Raw genomic sequence first — 15,636 nt, forward strand, 5'->3', positions numbered from 1 at the left:
TTTCTGTGGAAAGCTGACGTTAATTTATTTCACACTTTATATCACTTCAAAATTTGCGCAGAATTAGCTTAGACTGACGTTTATATTATTTATGTTGTCTTTATTGCACAACACATGGTAGAACATATAGCGGACTTAGTGCCTTAAGGCAATTTCTACCAGTCAACCAATGGCCTGAAACAGAAATATTACATAAATGCAGAGTCTTTTAAAATACTTAAATTATAAGTTGTCCATTTGACGACCGGTCTGGCCTAGTGGGTAGTGACCCTGCCTATGAAGCTGATGGTCCCGGGTTCGAAACCTGGTAAGGGCATTTATTTATATGATGATACAGATATTTGTTCCTGAGTCATGGTTGTTTTCTATGTATTTAAATATTTATATATTATACATATCGTTGTCTGAGTACCCACAACACAAGCCTTCTTGAGCTTACCGTGGGGCTTAGTCAATTTGTGTAAGAAATGTCCTAAATATTTATTTATTATTTATATTAAGCTATAAACATACACATTTAAAGGATGACTCACGTTAGACCGGGCCGTGCCCGGGCCGAGGCGTCCGACATGTAATGTTTTATGACGTCTGATCGGTGATCACGTGGTGCTTTCCATAGAAAACGTAGCGCCGGAAGCTCCGGCCCGGTCTAGCGTGAGTCATCTTTAATAAGTTTTTGGAAAAAAAAAATTTTTGGTACAAGCTTTTATCGCTGACTGTACTTTTCTTTCCACAGGCAACTAATACTCATCGAGACAATTCGAAAAACCCCAGACACAATTAGATTTCGTTGTTTTATCACAGACCTCCGGTCTCCATTATCAGATCAGCTCGATGACACCATAATATTGCATTGTCACCCGACTTACGTATGTATACAAAATTGTAGCTCAATCGGAAACCGGGAAGTGGATCAAATTTAACTTGCAAGATTTGATTACAGACAACAGGACAGGTGAAACTAAATAAAAGCTTGTAAAAAGTTCAGCCTTTCCACCCTCAATATATACCATGATGGTATTTACGTATGTTCTCTCCTTTTTAGGGTTCCGTACCCAAAGGGTAAAACGGGACCCTATTACTAAGACTTCGCTGTCCGTCCGTCGGTCCGTCCGTCCGTCTGTCACCAGGCTGTATCTCACGAACCGTGATAGCTAGACAGTTGAAATTTTCACAGATGATGTATTTCTGTTGCCGCTATAACAACAAATACTAAAAACAGAATAAAATAAAGATTTAAATGGGGCTCTCATACAACAAACGTGATTTTTGACCAAAGTTAAGCAACGTCGGGAGTGGTCAGTACTTGGATGGGTGACCGCTTTTTTTTGGCGTTTTTTGTTTTTTTTTTCATTATGGTACGGAACCCTTCGTGCGCGAGTCCGACTCGCACTTGCCCGGTTTTTTGCGGATTCGGAACGAAATTAGCCATTGAGTAAAAGAGTGTGTTTAATACATTTTATTTATTGGATAAGGGCAATTAGGGCTAGACGGTTTTGTACGTGTTGGACTCAAGGGCTGGAAAGGTCCACTGAAGGGTTTAAAAGCTTTTATTTAACTTGCCGTACTTATAGAACAAGTATAAAACATCCACATACATGAACTCCATAGAAAACGGCCACGTGCCACCATGCCGCAAATAGAATGACCTAAAATAGTTATTTACGATACAAGTGCGGAAAAGAGGAAATTATATGTGCGAATAGGAATAACCTATTCGCACGTGTATCGGACAAAGTTTTACAGTAGATTAAACAGCCCTTTAAACATTTGACATTAGGCACGAAAAGTGCTATTTTACGCACAAGTGCGGGAAATTTAGGACCATATATGTACTGTAAAAAAAATTAAAGGGGTAATTTTCCGCTTCGGGAAAGATTCGGTTAGAATATTACTTACCTACGATACGATTACGGCTCGGCCACGACATTGAGCGACTTGCGACGGCGGCAGCGACAGCCATAGGTGTGAACGAAATGTCCGATCGCTGTGTCTCGCTCCAACCTACGGTTATCGCTGCCGCCGTCGCAAGTCGTGGCCGAGCTGTTAATGTCGCTATGCGCACAAAAGGAATAGAAAAAGTCACACGCATCTGGCAAACTTCGGTAGCTGAGTTGGTAAGAGCGACTGATGAGGCTTTGCCGCTGGTCAAAGTATCTGCGGGCCCTCTGGTTACCGGACGCATACACCAGTAAGTCAATACGGGTAAGTGAGGCATACGGGTAATTGTAAGGCCTGAGTGAACGCTCGAGTTGAGCGTGCAGCGGGGCGGGGCGTGCGGCGTGCATGTTAAACAAATGCAAACGTATAGGAGCGGCCTTAGTGCACGCTGCTCAAATCACTTGTGAGCCCGACGCCACGCTGCACGCCCCGCCGAACGCTCCGCTTCGAGCGTCCACTCAGGCCTTACACTAAGTGTGGCTGTCATATTGGGCCACTAATTTTTACCACTAAACGCAAACGTAGCAAGCAGCAAATGGATGAATTCACAATAAACACTAATCAATGTTTAAACCCGACCCGGGTATGTCCTTAAACTACGTCCAAGGCCACCGGTGGACGGGCAGCAGCGTCCCTCAAATTCGATACTCGACTGCGATCGCCAACCCGCCTGCCAAGCGTGGCGATTATGGCATTCACCCCCCATAAGGGGGAGATGATGATGATGTTTAAACAGGTCCAACCGTGCGCACCCGAGCTGCATACATCGCTATTGCTAGTAGTTCGGTACTACTTACAGGGCTCGAGTATCTTATTTGAAATGTTTGTTACGTTTGTGTATATGTGTAAAAGTCTGTGACAATCCTACTGTTTTCTTCCACTTTTCATTTACGCAAACATCAAAGGCGCCGGTCCACTGTTACTTTTTACACTATGTAAGTGCTATGCTTAGTAAGGTCGTGAAACATGTCGAATCCAAGTTACCTGTCTAAGTTCTAGAACGAGCTTGGTTTGGTGCCAACAGCGATCTAAAGTTTGTGAAGTTGGCACCTGGTCGCCATAGATACTAGAGATGCTCCGAATATTCGAATACTATCCGGTATCCGGCCTATCCGGCCGTTATTTTAACATCCGGCCGGATACCGGATAGTGGCCTATTATCCGGCCGGATACCAGATAGTGGCCTATTATCCGGATTTCGGAGTAAACAGAATTGGAATAAGAAAAAGTCATGGTCATAATAGTACTCGTTTATTATTTCAAACAATTTAAACATTCCACTTAGGGTTTGCACCACGGATCCGAAATGTATGGGAAGATCCGCGGATCCGGATCCAGATCCGGATAATTTCATACATTTCGGATCCGGATTGCAAACCCTAATTCCACTACAGCACGTGCTTTCTACGTTCTAATACTGAACGTTCACTACGAAATAGGTCAAAACCTGCACAATGCGCACCTGAAAAACCGCATTGTAGGTATAGTTCTGCAGGCCGAATATTCGGCGGCCGGATACCGAATATTCGGCCGATGGTCTGGTCAGATATCCGGTATCCGGTATCCGGCCAAACTACTATCCGTTGCATCTCTAATAGATACCTTTGGCTAGATATTCTAGCGGTTCTAGCCGATCGGTGAGATTGGCTATAACAATTTCTTCTCTCTCAAGGCTCGGAACCGGTTATTGCTTCATACAAAGTATACCGGTATTATTACGTTCTTTTTCGTTATTTGGTTTATTATTTCATTTTTAATGGGATAATCTAATAATATGAAGTTGTTACCTTAAATACATAATTCAGTCCTACGTAAAGAGTATAAAACAATTGAATATATTGAGCTATTTTGGGGTTCTTAATAGAAACCGGTTCCGAGCCCAGGCCGCGTAGCCAAGATGCCAATCGCTTACGCTCCGTAGCGATCGAAACGCAAGTGTCACTGTCGCACTAATATGGAAGAGTGATAGAGAGACATAATGCTTTCCGTTGTCGAAGCGATAGCGATTGTAACTTTGGCTAGACCGGCTGTTCTCTCTGCATCACAAAATGTTCACTTTGCTATGCTGTATATTGTATAAGATGCTATGCAATATTCTTTTGACCACACCAACTAGTAAAGGCTCTCTTGGTTGTTCCAAAACTGATAACAAAGTTGCATTTTATTCACATGTGAGGCAAAGTAATCAAATGGAAATTTTGAGTTGTTTTCTTATATTTTCTGGTAGAATAGACTTTTAAATGGTGATTTTGAATGATAAATATTTAATAAAAATCATTTGGATTTCATCTGGTTTGATTTTGTTTATACAGTTAATATTTTCTTCAGGTTGGTATGGTGAAAAATTTGTGTTTCACTCGGAGGCAAAATTTGTTTAACCCTCGTGCCTTGAAACATCGCAACGCTCATTCCACTTTTCGAACCCCTCGCTACGCTCGTGGTATCCATATTAGCACGAGTGGTTAAACAACAATTTTGCCCCCTTGTGAAACAAATAAATTGCTATGCTATAACCGGCGAGCGTGTATGAGGAATGTTATGAAAGTGAAGGAAGCGAAAGAAGTATGTCAGGATCGTAGCAAGTGGAAATCCGTGGTCTCTGCCTACACCTCCGGGAAATAGGCGTGATTATATGTATGTATGTATGCTATATAAGATGAACACCTCAAACTAGTCAATGATAAAGCGTGGTAACCCAACTATGAAATTAGAGAGAGCGAGCGCATCGCACCGACTCGGATAATTACAGCCAGTGGGTACCGCTCGACTGATAGGGTTAGCAGTACGGTTACCATCAGTTTGTCACTAACATAAACGCCGTCGAGAAAGTAATTTACTTTCTATACATCCCGTTTGCACTAATATGCGAGTGCGAGCGAGATGTATAGAAAGTAAATTACGTTCTCGACGGTGTTTATGTCAGTGACAAACTGATGGTAACCGTACAGATGTAGGTTAAATTTATTTAGCGGCGGGGTCTTCGAGAAGTAGATACCGTAATACCATCCAAATAGTCGAAAAGCTATGGTCTAAAATAAACTCGAATATCTTCGTTAGGTATTATATTCGAAAGTCGTACTTTTAGGCCATATTTTTCATAAAAAGAAGAAAATCGAAACTGCGAGTACAAAAAGTGTTGTAATTTAGTTAAGACCATGTGTTAAGTCAGTTAAGACTAGTATGACGCGATTTGCCTTTAATCACTACTAGTACAGACATAAATGTTTTAACAAAAGTTTAGAACTACTAGTACCTAGTTATCAAAATGGCACTGAGCGACTGAAAACATTTGACAACCCTAAGCACAGCTTGCAATTGGTGTTCAGAATGCAGTAGCCATCTATTCCACTGGACGTCTCTGTGCAGCTGTTCGCTTCGACACTTTTGTTTATTCGGTTCTTACCTTAATTGGAACGAAGTGAAGAAAATCTGAAGCTGTATCTAGTTGTCTCTAAAGTCAAAGGTAATATGCTACAGATGTGCAATATTGACTACAAATGTCCAACTTGCTAGTGTCCGAAAAGTTTTAGGAAACTTTTAAGAATCAAAGCGAAACTTTCTTTATGGAAATGAAGATTACGATCTCCATACAAAACTTTAAGAAGTTTCCAAAATTTAACCATGTAGAGATTTTGCAATTTTAGAAACTTTCTGTATTGACTTAAAAAATAGCTAAATCTCAAATCTAACAACCCTACGTAGGTAGTGCTTGCAATAAAATTGGTTTTCGAAATGCAGTATCCATCTATTCCACTGGACGTCTCTGTGCAGCTGTTCGCTTCGCCACTAAACTTGTTTATTCGGTTCTTACCTTAATTGGAACGAAGTGAAGACAATCTGCAACAAGGAAAATAAAATTATCTCATTAATTCAATTTTATAGGCAACTTCACACCGTTTTTGACATGTCACCTATTCCTTTTTACTATAACCGATTTTTTTATACCTGGTGTGGCCTGTAATATGAGCAAAAAAATTAACTGTAGACTGTACTCCTCATACTGACCAACATTTGTTCAGCGACTTTTGAAAATAAATAACTTGTATTTTGATTTTTAATACACTTTAAAGGTTATTCAAAGACGCAATGTATTGCGAATTTTGTTATGATTAAGGCTTGACAAGCAACGTCACGTCAATCACAATGATATGGCGTGGCGATGACGTCCATTGAAGATAATGTATTTTGTATGAAAAATAGGGAGTCTAAATACTTCATAATTTTTAAAAGTTGTTGAACAAAAGTGTCACCGTTTGAGGAGTACAATCTATGTTTTAATTATTTGCTCATGTTACAGGCCACACCCGGTATAACCGCAAAATGAAACGAGACGTGGGTTTTAGTGCGATGAAAATATAGCCTGAATTAAACATTTAATATTTTTTTTATTTTTTTACGTTTTTTTTGGTTAATAAATGGTATATTTACATTAATAAAAACTTTATTAGAATATTTAGTCATAGTCATAGTAAAGTTAGTAGGTATTTTCATATCATATAGTTTGCCATAGTGTCCTCGCTCACGTTTAAGGCATAGTTTATTATGAATACATTGCAATTATCTGATCATCACGACAACCTTCGAAGTATCTTTCGAAATGAAATACACATGGGATGTAATTATACCGGGTGTGGCCTGTAACGAGCAAATAATTAAAACATAGATTGTACTCCTCAAACAGTGACACTTTTGTTTAACAACTTTTAAAAATTATGAAGTATTTAGCCTCCCTATTATAGAGGTACTTCTTTTACATATTAGCTTATTTCATAAGGTACCTAGAGTATATATAATAAAGCTGTAGAGGGTCGAAAGTCTGTACATGGAAGATATTTGAAAAAAAGTTGGCTGGGGATACTTAAGGCCCATTTACACGATACAAGATTCTTGAACATTCAATACAATAAAATTGAGGCAACAAAAAACTTGTACTCTCTAAACATACGTGACATTCTTGTATTCAAGTAGCAACTTCAATTCAATACTGGCATACGTGTAAACGAAGCCTAGTGCAGTTAATTGAATACAAGAATTGCCAATCCATCATAGAGGTGCAATAATATAGAGATGATACGGGGAGGGGCCAAACGACCGAACGAGATGCACTTATGGAAATTTCAGTAGGAGTAGCAGAGAAAGCGGTATTATCGCTTGTCCTTGTCACAGTCTCACTATTTGTTTGCTCCCCACCAAAAATTTTGTATGGTTTATGTTGGGCAACAAATAACCCGACCGAATTACGTAGATTGTTTTTGGTTGTTGTCAGGAATGTTAAAACGTGTTTTTAATATTGTCGCTTTGCGTATGTTTTGTCCCTCACGGAGGCACGCGTATAGCTCATCTATGTAATACTAGGTCTATGCAATCCATATTTTATTTTCGACATGGATTCCGTACGCGAAGGTGTGTTCATTGTCGCTGCTATAGTAGCAACTGTGTTACGAGAAAAACATCAGCACTGCTAGATCCAGTTCCCATTGAATCCTTCACTTTCTTATTTTCAGCTTGATATTGCGTTCTTATGCTATTAAGTTTCTTCATTATTTATTTGGGACCAAAACCCTTCTACCCCAAATTCTATAGCAAAATCTGCAAGGGCAGCCTCGCGAGCCTCGCGGTTTTTATAATTTTTATCCTCTGTGTCCCAGAAACATTGATGACTTCTATAAATTTCTATGAATTTAATTATCTCCGAACTACCTAATTTAAAATAATTTTTGCTCATTTTATCAGTTTTACCACCCATTCAATATTGAATGAAAATCTGCCAATGCAAATCGGTTCAATTCTTGCTTCAATATGGCTTCAATACATCATACTTGATTCAACTTGAAGTTTAGACCTGTCAAGACTTGCATGCAATTATTGCCGTTCAATAAATGTCTTTGGTGTAAACAAAATATGGTCAAGAATATTGCCCATCAAGAATTGTATACAATAATTGCATTCAAGATTTTGGTTATTGCTTATGTGTAAACACTTTGATTCAATTCTTGAATTCAATTATTGCACGGCAAAACTTGCATACAATTATTGCGGATTCTTGTTCAAGAATCTTGTATCGTGTAAATGGGCCTTTAGAATCGATAACAGAACACGTTCCAACAGTCTTTAAAATTTTTGTCTGTTTGTCTGTTTATCTGTTTATCTGTTTGTCTGTTTATTTGAACGCGCATCACGTGAAAACGGCTGAACAGATTCTGATGCAAACTTTACAAATCTGTCGAGAAAATCTCCGGCCAGGTTATAGGCTATAAAAATTCAACCCCTAAAAGGGGGGGTAGCCACAACACCCGCTTGATTTAAGTTTGCCCCTGAATCTTATGGCGCTACTTAGGAAGGAGGGGCAAACTTTTTTCAAATATGTGCTACCACTATTGAGTACCCTGGAAAACTAACAGATGGCGCTGAATTTAATACGTAGTGACACGAATAAGCCACCGAGGAAGGATTTTGCCAAATTAACTCTGTTTAGAAGACCGTGTATCAACAAATTTAATTGAATAATTATGTTGATTTAATAATACAACAAAATTAAACAAATTAATTGCCCCTAATTGCACAGTGCCGACTTTTTACACTTCACGATTGCCCAAAAGAAAGACGAGTGTATGTAGGTATATATTTATTTATGTGGGTTTCTTTATTCCGCCTTAACTTCTGAATGCCTTAACCGATTTAGACGTACATCATAAGAGTACTTACGTCCGCCGTTACGCCTTCAGCGCCCTCATACTCGAAGCATCGGGCGTAACCCGACGCACGTGGCGCGCTGTACCAGTTCCAAAGCCGGGCGCCTTAGGCGCCCTCATACTAAAAGTGTCAGGCGTAGCCCGACGTACGTGTCACGCTGTACGTTTACCAAAGCCGGGCGCCTTTGGCGCCCTCATACTCAAAGCATCGGGCGTAACCCGAAGCACGCGGCGCGCTGTGCCAGTTCCAAAGCCGGGCGCCTTCGGCGCCATCATACTAAAAGAGTCGGGCATAGCCCGATGCACTCATACTCAAAGAGTCGGGCGTAGACCGACGTACGTGCCACGCTATACGCTTACTTAATCCGGGCGCCTTCGGCGCCCTCATACTCAAAGCATCGGGCGTGACCCGACGCACGTGGCGCGCTGTACCAGTTTCAAAGCTGGGAGCCGTCGGAGCCCTCATACTAAAAGAGTCGGGCGTAGCCCGATGCACTCATACTCAAAGCGGCGGGCGTAGCCTGACGTACGTGGCGCACTGTACGCGTTCCATAGCCGGGCACCTTCGGCGCCCTCATACTAAAAGAGTCGGGCGTAGACCGACGTAAGTACGTGCCACGCTGTACGCTTACCAAATCCGGGCGTCGTCGGCGCCCTCATACTCAAAGCATCGGGCGTAACTCGACGCACGTGGCGCTGTACCAGTTCCAAAGACGGGCGCCTTAAGTGCCCTCATACTAAATGAGTCGAGCGTGGCCCGATGTATGTGGCGCGCTGGAAGCGGACCAAAGCCAAGCGACTGGGTCAAACAGATCACTGTGTTACGTTCTTTCCTGTGGACATACACAAAGTTAAGGGCTATAAAGATTAATTTTCTTATTTAACCCTAACCCACGTAAAAAGGTCCTCCTTTTATTTACAGAACTATGATAAAATCATTACTTACATGCCCAGAAGCTGTTAACTATTGCCCACAGGGGAGAAAAATGTACAGTTCGCGCGAACACGCTAGCTGTGCCCGCGGCTCCGCCCGCGTGGAATTCGGTCTGTTCTATTTCTCTCCCTCTCCCCTGGAGGCGGAACTTGATGTAAAGTTGACAGATGGATATGCTAGAGGACTGTAGTCCAGATAAAATGTTTTACAATTAGGTACCATTAAATAAACCTACACTCCAAAATTAATAGCTTTTTTCGCCCTTATTCAAATTTTACACGTGATTTAAACGACAGAGTAGTAGGTGTATATCGGACGATACAGTAAGGTATACGCGCGCGAGCAAAAGCGAAGCGGCTTGCCTGGCTAAAGCGCCACTCACTGTGGTCTTCTTCAGACTCCTGACGAAAACCACGTGCCCTTTGTAACCTCGATTGTTTTGGGGAAGGCATGGTAATGCGTATAAAATGCGAGTCCCAAATCGTTTGACTCCGCAAACGACCAGTGCCGGATTAAGATATTTTGATGCCCTAAGCATTTCTAGACCATGGTACCCCTCTCCCTAGGGTCGTCAAGATTATATTGAATTTTATTTTTGGTCAATTGAGTGACGTTCATTGCCGCATTACAGCTGGATATGGAAATCAGTCACATCATTTTATCACGAAAATTGACAGTCCTGCAGCAGTAACGTTGCAACAGAGTAATGCTGCTGCAGTTGCCACCCGAATATCACCTTTATCACATCCTAGAATGTTATTGAAAAACGCGAGCGAAGCGAGCGCGAAAATTTTTCGATATAAAAACGCAATTTGATAGACAGTTGTACATTTTTACTTTTAGTATAGAAATCAGACACATCATTTTATCACGAAAATTGACAGTGCTGCAGCAGTAACGTTGCAACAGAGTACTATTTTCGATATAAAATACGCAATTTGATAGACAGTTGTACATTTTTACTTTTACAGGCGCGAATCCAGGATTTCATACAGAGGAGGGATGTGACAGTTTTCTATCAGCCTAGCTTCGCATAGGGCTTGATATTTAAGGGTCTCAGCGTGGTTGTTTTCATACAGAAAAGATGCAAGAAAGCAGAGCTTGGAATTGACCAAGTGAATTGTATTGGCGAAATGTGAGCAAGGCAGAAGGCCCAGCTGCGAAAGAGGAAAGCTTGGATTTGGATCCACGCCCAAGTGTAATTAAGGCAGAAGATCAACTTTGCCGTAAGGGGGCATGCCTTGCATAAGACCTCACGCCGAACTGCAAAAGAGTGGCTTGAAATCGAATCTATGCATGTAATCACGACTCTTCTATTGCTCGCTCTTTGGCTTCACTCGAAAGCGCTACTTGATAGGATGCTTTTAGTTTTCGGCTTTCACGGGGCCCCTGAGACCTAACTGCCAAAGTGGTGTCACTTTGACAGTTAGGTCTCAGGATCGCGGCTAAGTAGCAACTCGCCTTGGCCGACAAATCTGCCGTGCAAGAGAGCAAAATTCGCTATAAAATCGGTAACCTATGTCGAAAAAATCGGCTGGCCGCAAGCCCGAAAGCAAGACTTTTTTCCATGACTTTAAGGGCGTCCGCGTAAGGTCAAATCGAATGCCTACGTTGGAAATGTTCATACGTACCCTCACTCTCTTACTTTTATTATGGAAATCAGTCACATCATTTTATGACGAAAATTGACATCATCAACAATCACCTTTATCATATCATAGAATGGTTTTGAAAACGCGAGCGAAGTGAGCGCGAAAATTTTTCGATATATAAACGCAATTTGATAGACAGTTGTACTTTTTTACTTTTAGTATGGAAATCAGTCACATCATTTTATGACGAAAATTTACAGTGCTGCAGCAGTAACGTTGCAACAGAGTAATGCTGCTGCAGTTGCCACCCGAATATCATCTTTATCATACCGCAGAATGTTATTGAAAACACGAGCGAAGCGAGCCCGAAAATTTTTCGATTTAAAAAACGCCATTTGATAGACAGTTGTACATTTTAGGGTTCCGTACCCAAAGGGTAAAACGGGACCCTATTACTAAGATTCTGCTGTCCATCCGTCCGTCTGTCACCCGGCTGTATCTCACGAACCATGATAGCCAGACAGTTGAAATTTTCACAGATGATGTATTTCTGTTGCCGCTATAACAACAAATATTAAAAACTAAATAAAATAAAGATTTAAGTGGGGCTCCCATACAACAAACGTGATTTTAGACCGTAGTTAAGCAACGTCGGGCGGGGTCAAGTACTTGGATGGGTGACCGTTTTATTTTTGCCTGTTTTTGCATTATGGTACGGAATCCTTCGTGCGCGAGTCCAACTCGCACTTGCCCGGTTTTTTTACTTTTAGTCCCAACCAGGCGCGAAAAGTTTGCCCCTCCTTCCTAAGTAGCGCCATAAGATTCAGGGGCAAACTTAAATCAAGCGAGTATTGTGGCTACCCCCCCTTATATGGGTTGAATTTTTATAGCCTATAACCTGGCCGGAGATTTTCTCGACAGATTAGTAAAGTTTTCATCAAAATCCGTTCAGCCGTTTTCACGTGATGCGCGTTCAAATAAACAGACAAACAGATAAACAGATAAACAGATAAACAGACAAACAGACGAAAATTCTAAAAACTGTTGGAACGTGTTCTGTTATCGATTCTAAGTATCCCCAGCCAACTTTTTTTCAAATATCTTCCATGTACAGACTTTCGACCGTCTACAGCTTTATTATATGTATAGATAGATTTAGCCTCCCTATTTTTCATAAGAAAATAAATATTATCTTCAATGGACGCCATCGCCACGCCATATCGTTGTGATTGACGTTGCTTGTCACGCCTTAAATATAACAAAATTCACAATACATTGCGTCTTAGAATAAACTTTAAAGTGTATTAAAAATCAAACCACAAGTTATTTTTAAAAGTCGCTGAATAAATGTTGGTCAGTATGAGGAGTACAGCCTACAGTTCAATTTTTTGCTCATGTTACAGGCCACACCCGGTATATATCAAGATAAAACAAACTATCTAAAAACAGACTAACACAAATCTCCTAGATTTATTGCAAGAAAATAACACATTCTCTTTTTATTTATCTCCATAAACGTCTCATTTATATTCCATAGACAATAAATGGTATTTTTCCACCTAACCGCCCCGCCATGGGCACTAAATGGACCAGAAAATCCACTTTCTTCACCATGCGTCATTGCGTACCCAGTTACGAAACTTTCCTAACTTATATACTTATTACTTTTATTTCATTTCTTAGCAGCGACACTATCTTTATTATAAATCATCATTCTCTTCATCATCATCATCAACTCAGCCATAAGCGTTCACTGCTGAATATAGGTCTCCCCCTTGGACCTCCATACGTGCCGGTTGGAAGCGACTCGCATCTAGCGTCTTCCGGCGACCTTAACAAGGTCGTCTGTCCATCTTGTGGGTAGACGTCCTACGCTGCGCTTACTAGTCCGTGGTCTCCACTCGAGCACTTTTCGACCCGATCATTCTCTTACCCTTGCCCCATTCACTTGGGGTCGGCGCAGCACGTCATTCTCTTCCACACCTCTCTGTCGCCCGTCATTTCATCATTCACTTGCGTTCGTTTCATATCATCTCTCACACAGTTCATCCACCTTTTCCTCGGTTTTCCTCTCCCGTTACTTCCCTCCACATTCATTCGTAATTACCTTGACTTTCATTCTCGTCTTGACTTGGCGCCTTGACTCGGATGACTTTCATCCCTCCGCACTACATGCCCGTACCATGCTAGGCCATTTGTGACGTCCCACGGGCAAAGGTATGTACCTTATGGCGGTTGTCGCTTACGCTATTATTAACGCCGCTCCAATATTATTGCAGCGCTATGTGATGTAAGCGCCAGCCGCCATAAGGTACCTTTTGCCGTGGAACGTCACATTTGTCCTTATTAATCGACTTCTTTTTTCTGTTACTATCTTTATTATAAATTTATTATCCTCGTGATTCTGAGTAGCAATAGAGGGCTATTGCTACTCAAACGGTAAGTTGCATTAACTTTAGGGAAAGTTAATGGATTTTCGAAAAAAAGTAAATGGTACACTCTTAAGTGAAAATGCCCTAAGACGCAAAAAAATCTTACTGCTATAAAATGGATTGGCACGTTACAAGAACTACCACTAGATAGTTTCTTTGAAATAAATAAGCAGATGTTTGCCTACAGTCACGAAATATAGAAAGTAAATTTCGAAATTAGACATATTTACAATATATAACCTTTTAAATAAATAACTAAAAACACAACTCATCATCATCATCATCTCAGCCATAAGACGTCCACTGCTGAACATAGGCCTCCCCCTTTTTTGGGGGGTGAATGCCATAATCGCCACGCTTGGCAGGCGGGTTGGCGATCGAAGTCGAGTACACAGAATTTGAGGGACGCTGCTGCCCGTCCACCGGTGGTCTTGGACGTGGTTTAAGGACATACCCCCGGGTATGTCCTCCCGGGTAAAAATACAACTGCTGCAGTGAAAAATAAAACTACCACTTACATTATTGACATAGAGGCCTTAAAGCGTGACGCGCATGCTACTGACTGGTCGTCCGTTATGTCGGCGCTGTCGGTTGACGAAGCGGTGGCGTCCTTGAACGCGGCGGTCTTAAAGCTTTTTGATACCCACGCGCCGGTCCGAACGGTCAAACTTAAACGCCCACCTGCGCCGTGGATCACCAGAGCTGTCCGTATTGCGATGACGCGGCGTGATCGGGCGTTTCGTAAATTTAAGCGCGATCGTTCCGAAGGAAACTGGTGTGCATTTAAATTGGCTAGGAACAAGTGCAACCAGATGGTAAGAGCAGCGAAACGGAAACACATTCATGACAACATTGCCTTGTCATCCCCTGCCGAGACTTGGAAATTTTTAAAATCCATTGGTGTGGTCAATTCTAACAAGTTCTCTGATAACCTTACTTCTTCAACATCTTCGTTTTCTTTAAATGACTTAAACGTACACTTTGCCAAGCCTTCTTCATTAGATCCCGCTACTAAAGTTCACAGTATTTCCCTTATCAATGCCTTGCCCTGTATTTCTAATAACACTTTTTCATTCACCCCGGTCACAGATGATGAAACTCGCAGAGTAATAATGTCTGTTAAATCTAACGCTGTAGGTCACGATGAGTTAAGTAGGACGATGATTTTGAGCATTTTAGAATGTATCCTCCCGGTTATAACCTATGTTATTAACCTTTCAATGTTTTCTGGGGTTTTTCCTTCGCTATGGCGTAACGCATATGTCATTCCACTGCCTAAAATTCCTAACCCCAGTTCACTTAAAGATTTTCGTCCCATTTCAGTTCTCCCCTTTCTGTCAAAAATCTTAGAAGCCACCGTTCATAAACAGTTATCCCACCACATTTTCTCTAATCAACTGCTTTCGCCATTTCAGTCTGGATTTCGCCGTGGCCACAGTACCTCTACCGCCTTGCTCAAAGTGGTCGAAGATGTGAGGGTCGGTATGGACTCTTCGCTCCTTACAGTGCTGGTCCTTATCGACTTCTCTAATGCGTTCAATGCGGTAGATCATGATTTACTTTTGGCTTCTCTCAAACACGTGAACACTTCATCATCTGTGACTGATTGGTTTGCATCCTATCTCCGGGACCGTCATCAGTTAGTTCGGGCTGAGAGATCTTTTTCGGATTGGTGTAAACTCCAATCTGGGGTTCCACAGGGCGGCATTCTCTCCCCTCTGCTCTTTTCGATTTTTATTAATCTCATCACCACCAAAATCAAATGCTCTTACCACCTGTATGCCGACGACTTGCAGCTCTACACCCAAGCTAGCGCCGAAGATCTGGATAAAGCTGTCGCCGATCTAAATACTGATCTTAACCACATATCTGCATGGTCGCGCTGTTTTGGCATTGCAGTGAACCCTACAAAATGTCAGGCCATCATACTTGGTAGTGCGCGCTTGCTTTCTTTGACGGATACGGCATACTTAGCCCCAATTCAGTACGAGCAAGTCGATATACCTTTTGTGCCGCAAGTGAAAAACTTGGGGTTGACCATCGAT

General features: G+C 41.6%; 1 protein-coding gene across 1 annotated transcript in view; it reads right to left on the reverse strand.

Annotated features, from left to right (window-relative positions):
* The window catches only part of LOC134675935 (sex peptide receptor), a 389,420-nt gene extending 384,050 nt beyond the window's left edge, over positions 1 to 5,370 (reverse strand). Inside the window, exon 1 of the mRNA XM_063534280.1 lies at positions 5,345 to 5,370. The gene's annotated coding sequence lies outside the window, so the exon portion shown is untranslated. The remainder of the gene's footprint in view (positions 1 to 5,344) is intronic.
* Between the last annotated feature and the right edge of the window lie 10,266 nt (positions 5,371 to 15,636).

The sequence above is a fragment of the Cydia fagiglandana genome, chromosome 23 (assembly GCF_963556715.1).
Source record: "Cydia fagiglandana chromosome 23, ilCydFagi1.1, whole genome shotgun sequence".
In the NCBI taxonomy this organism is placed as follows: Eukaryota; Metazoa; Arthropoda; class Insecta; order Lepidoptera; family Tortricidae; genus Cydia; species Cydia fagiglandana.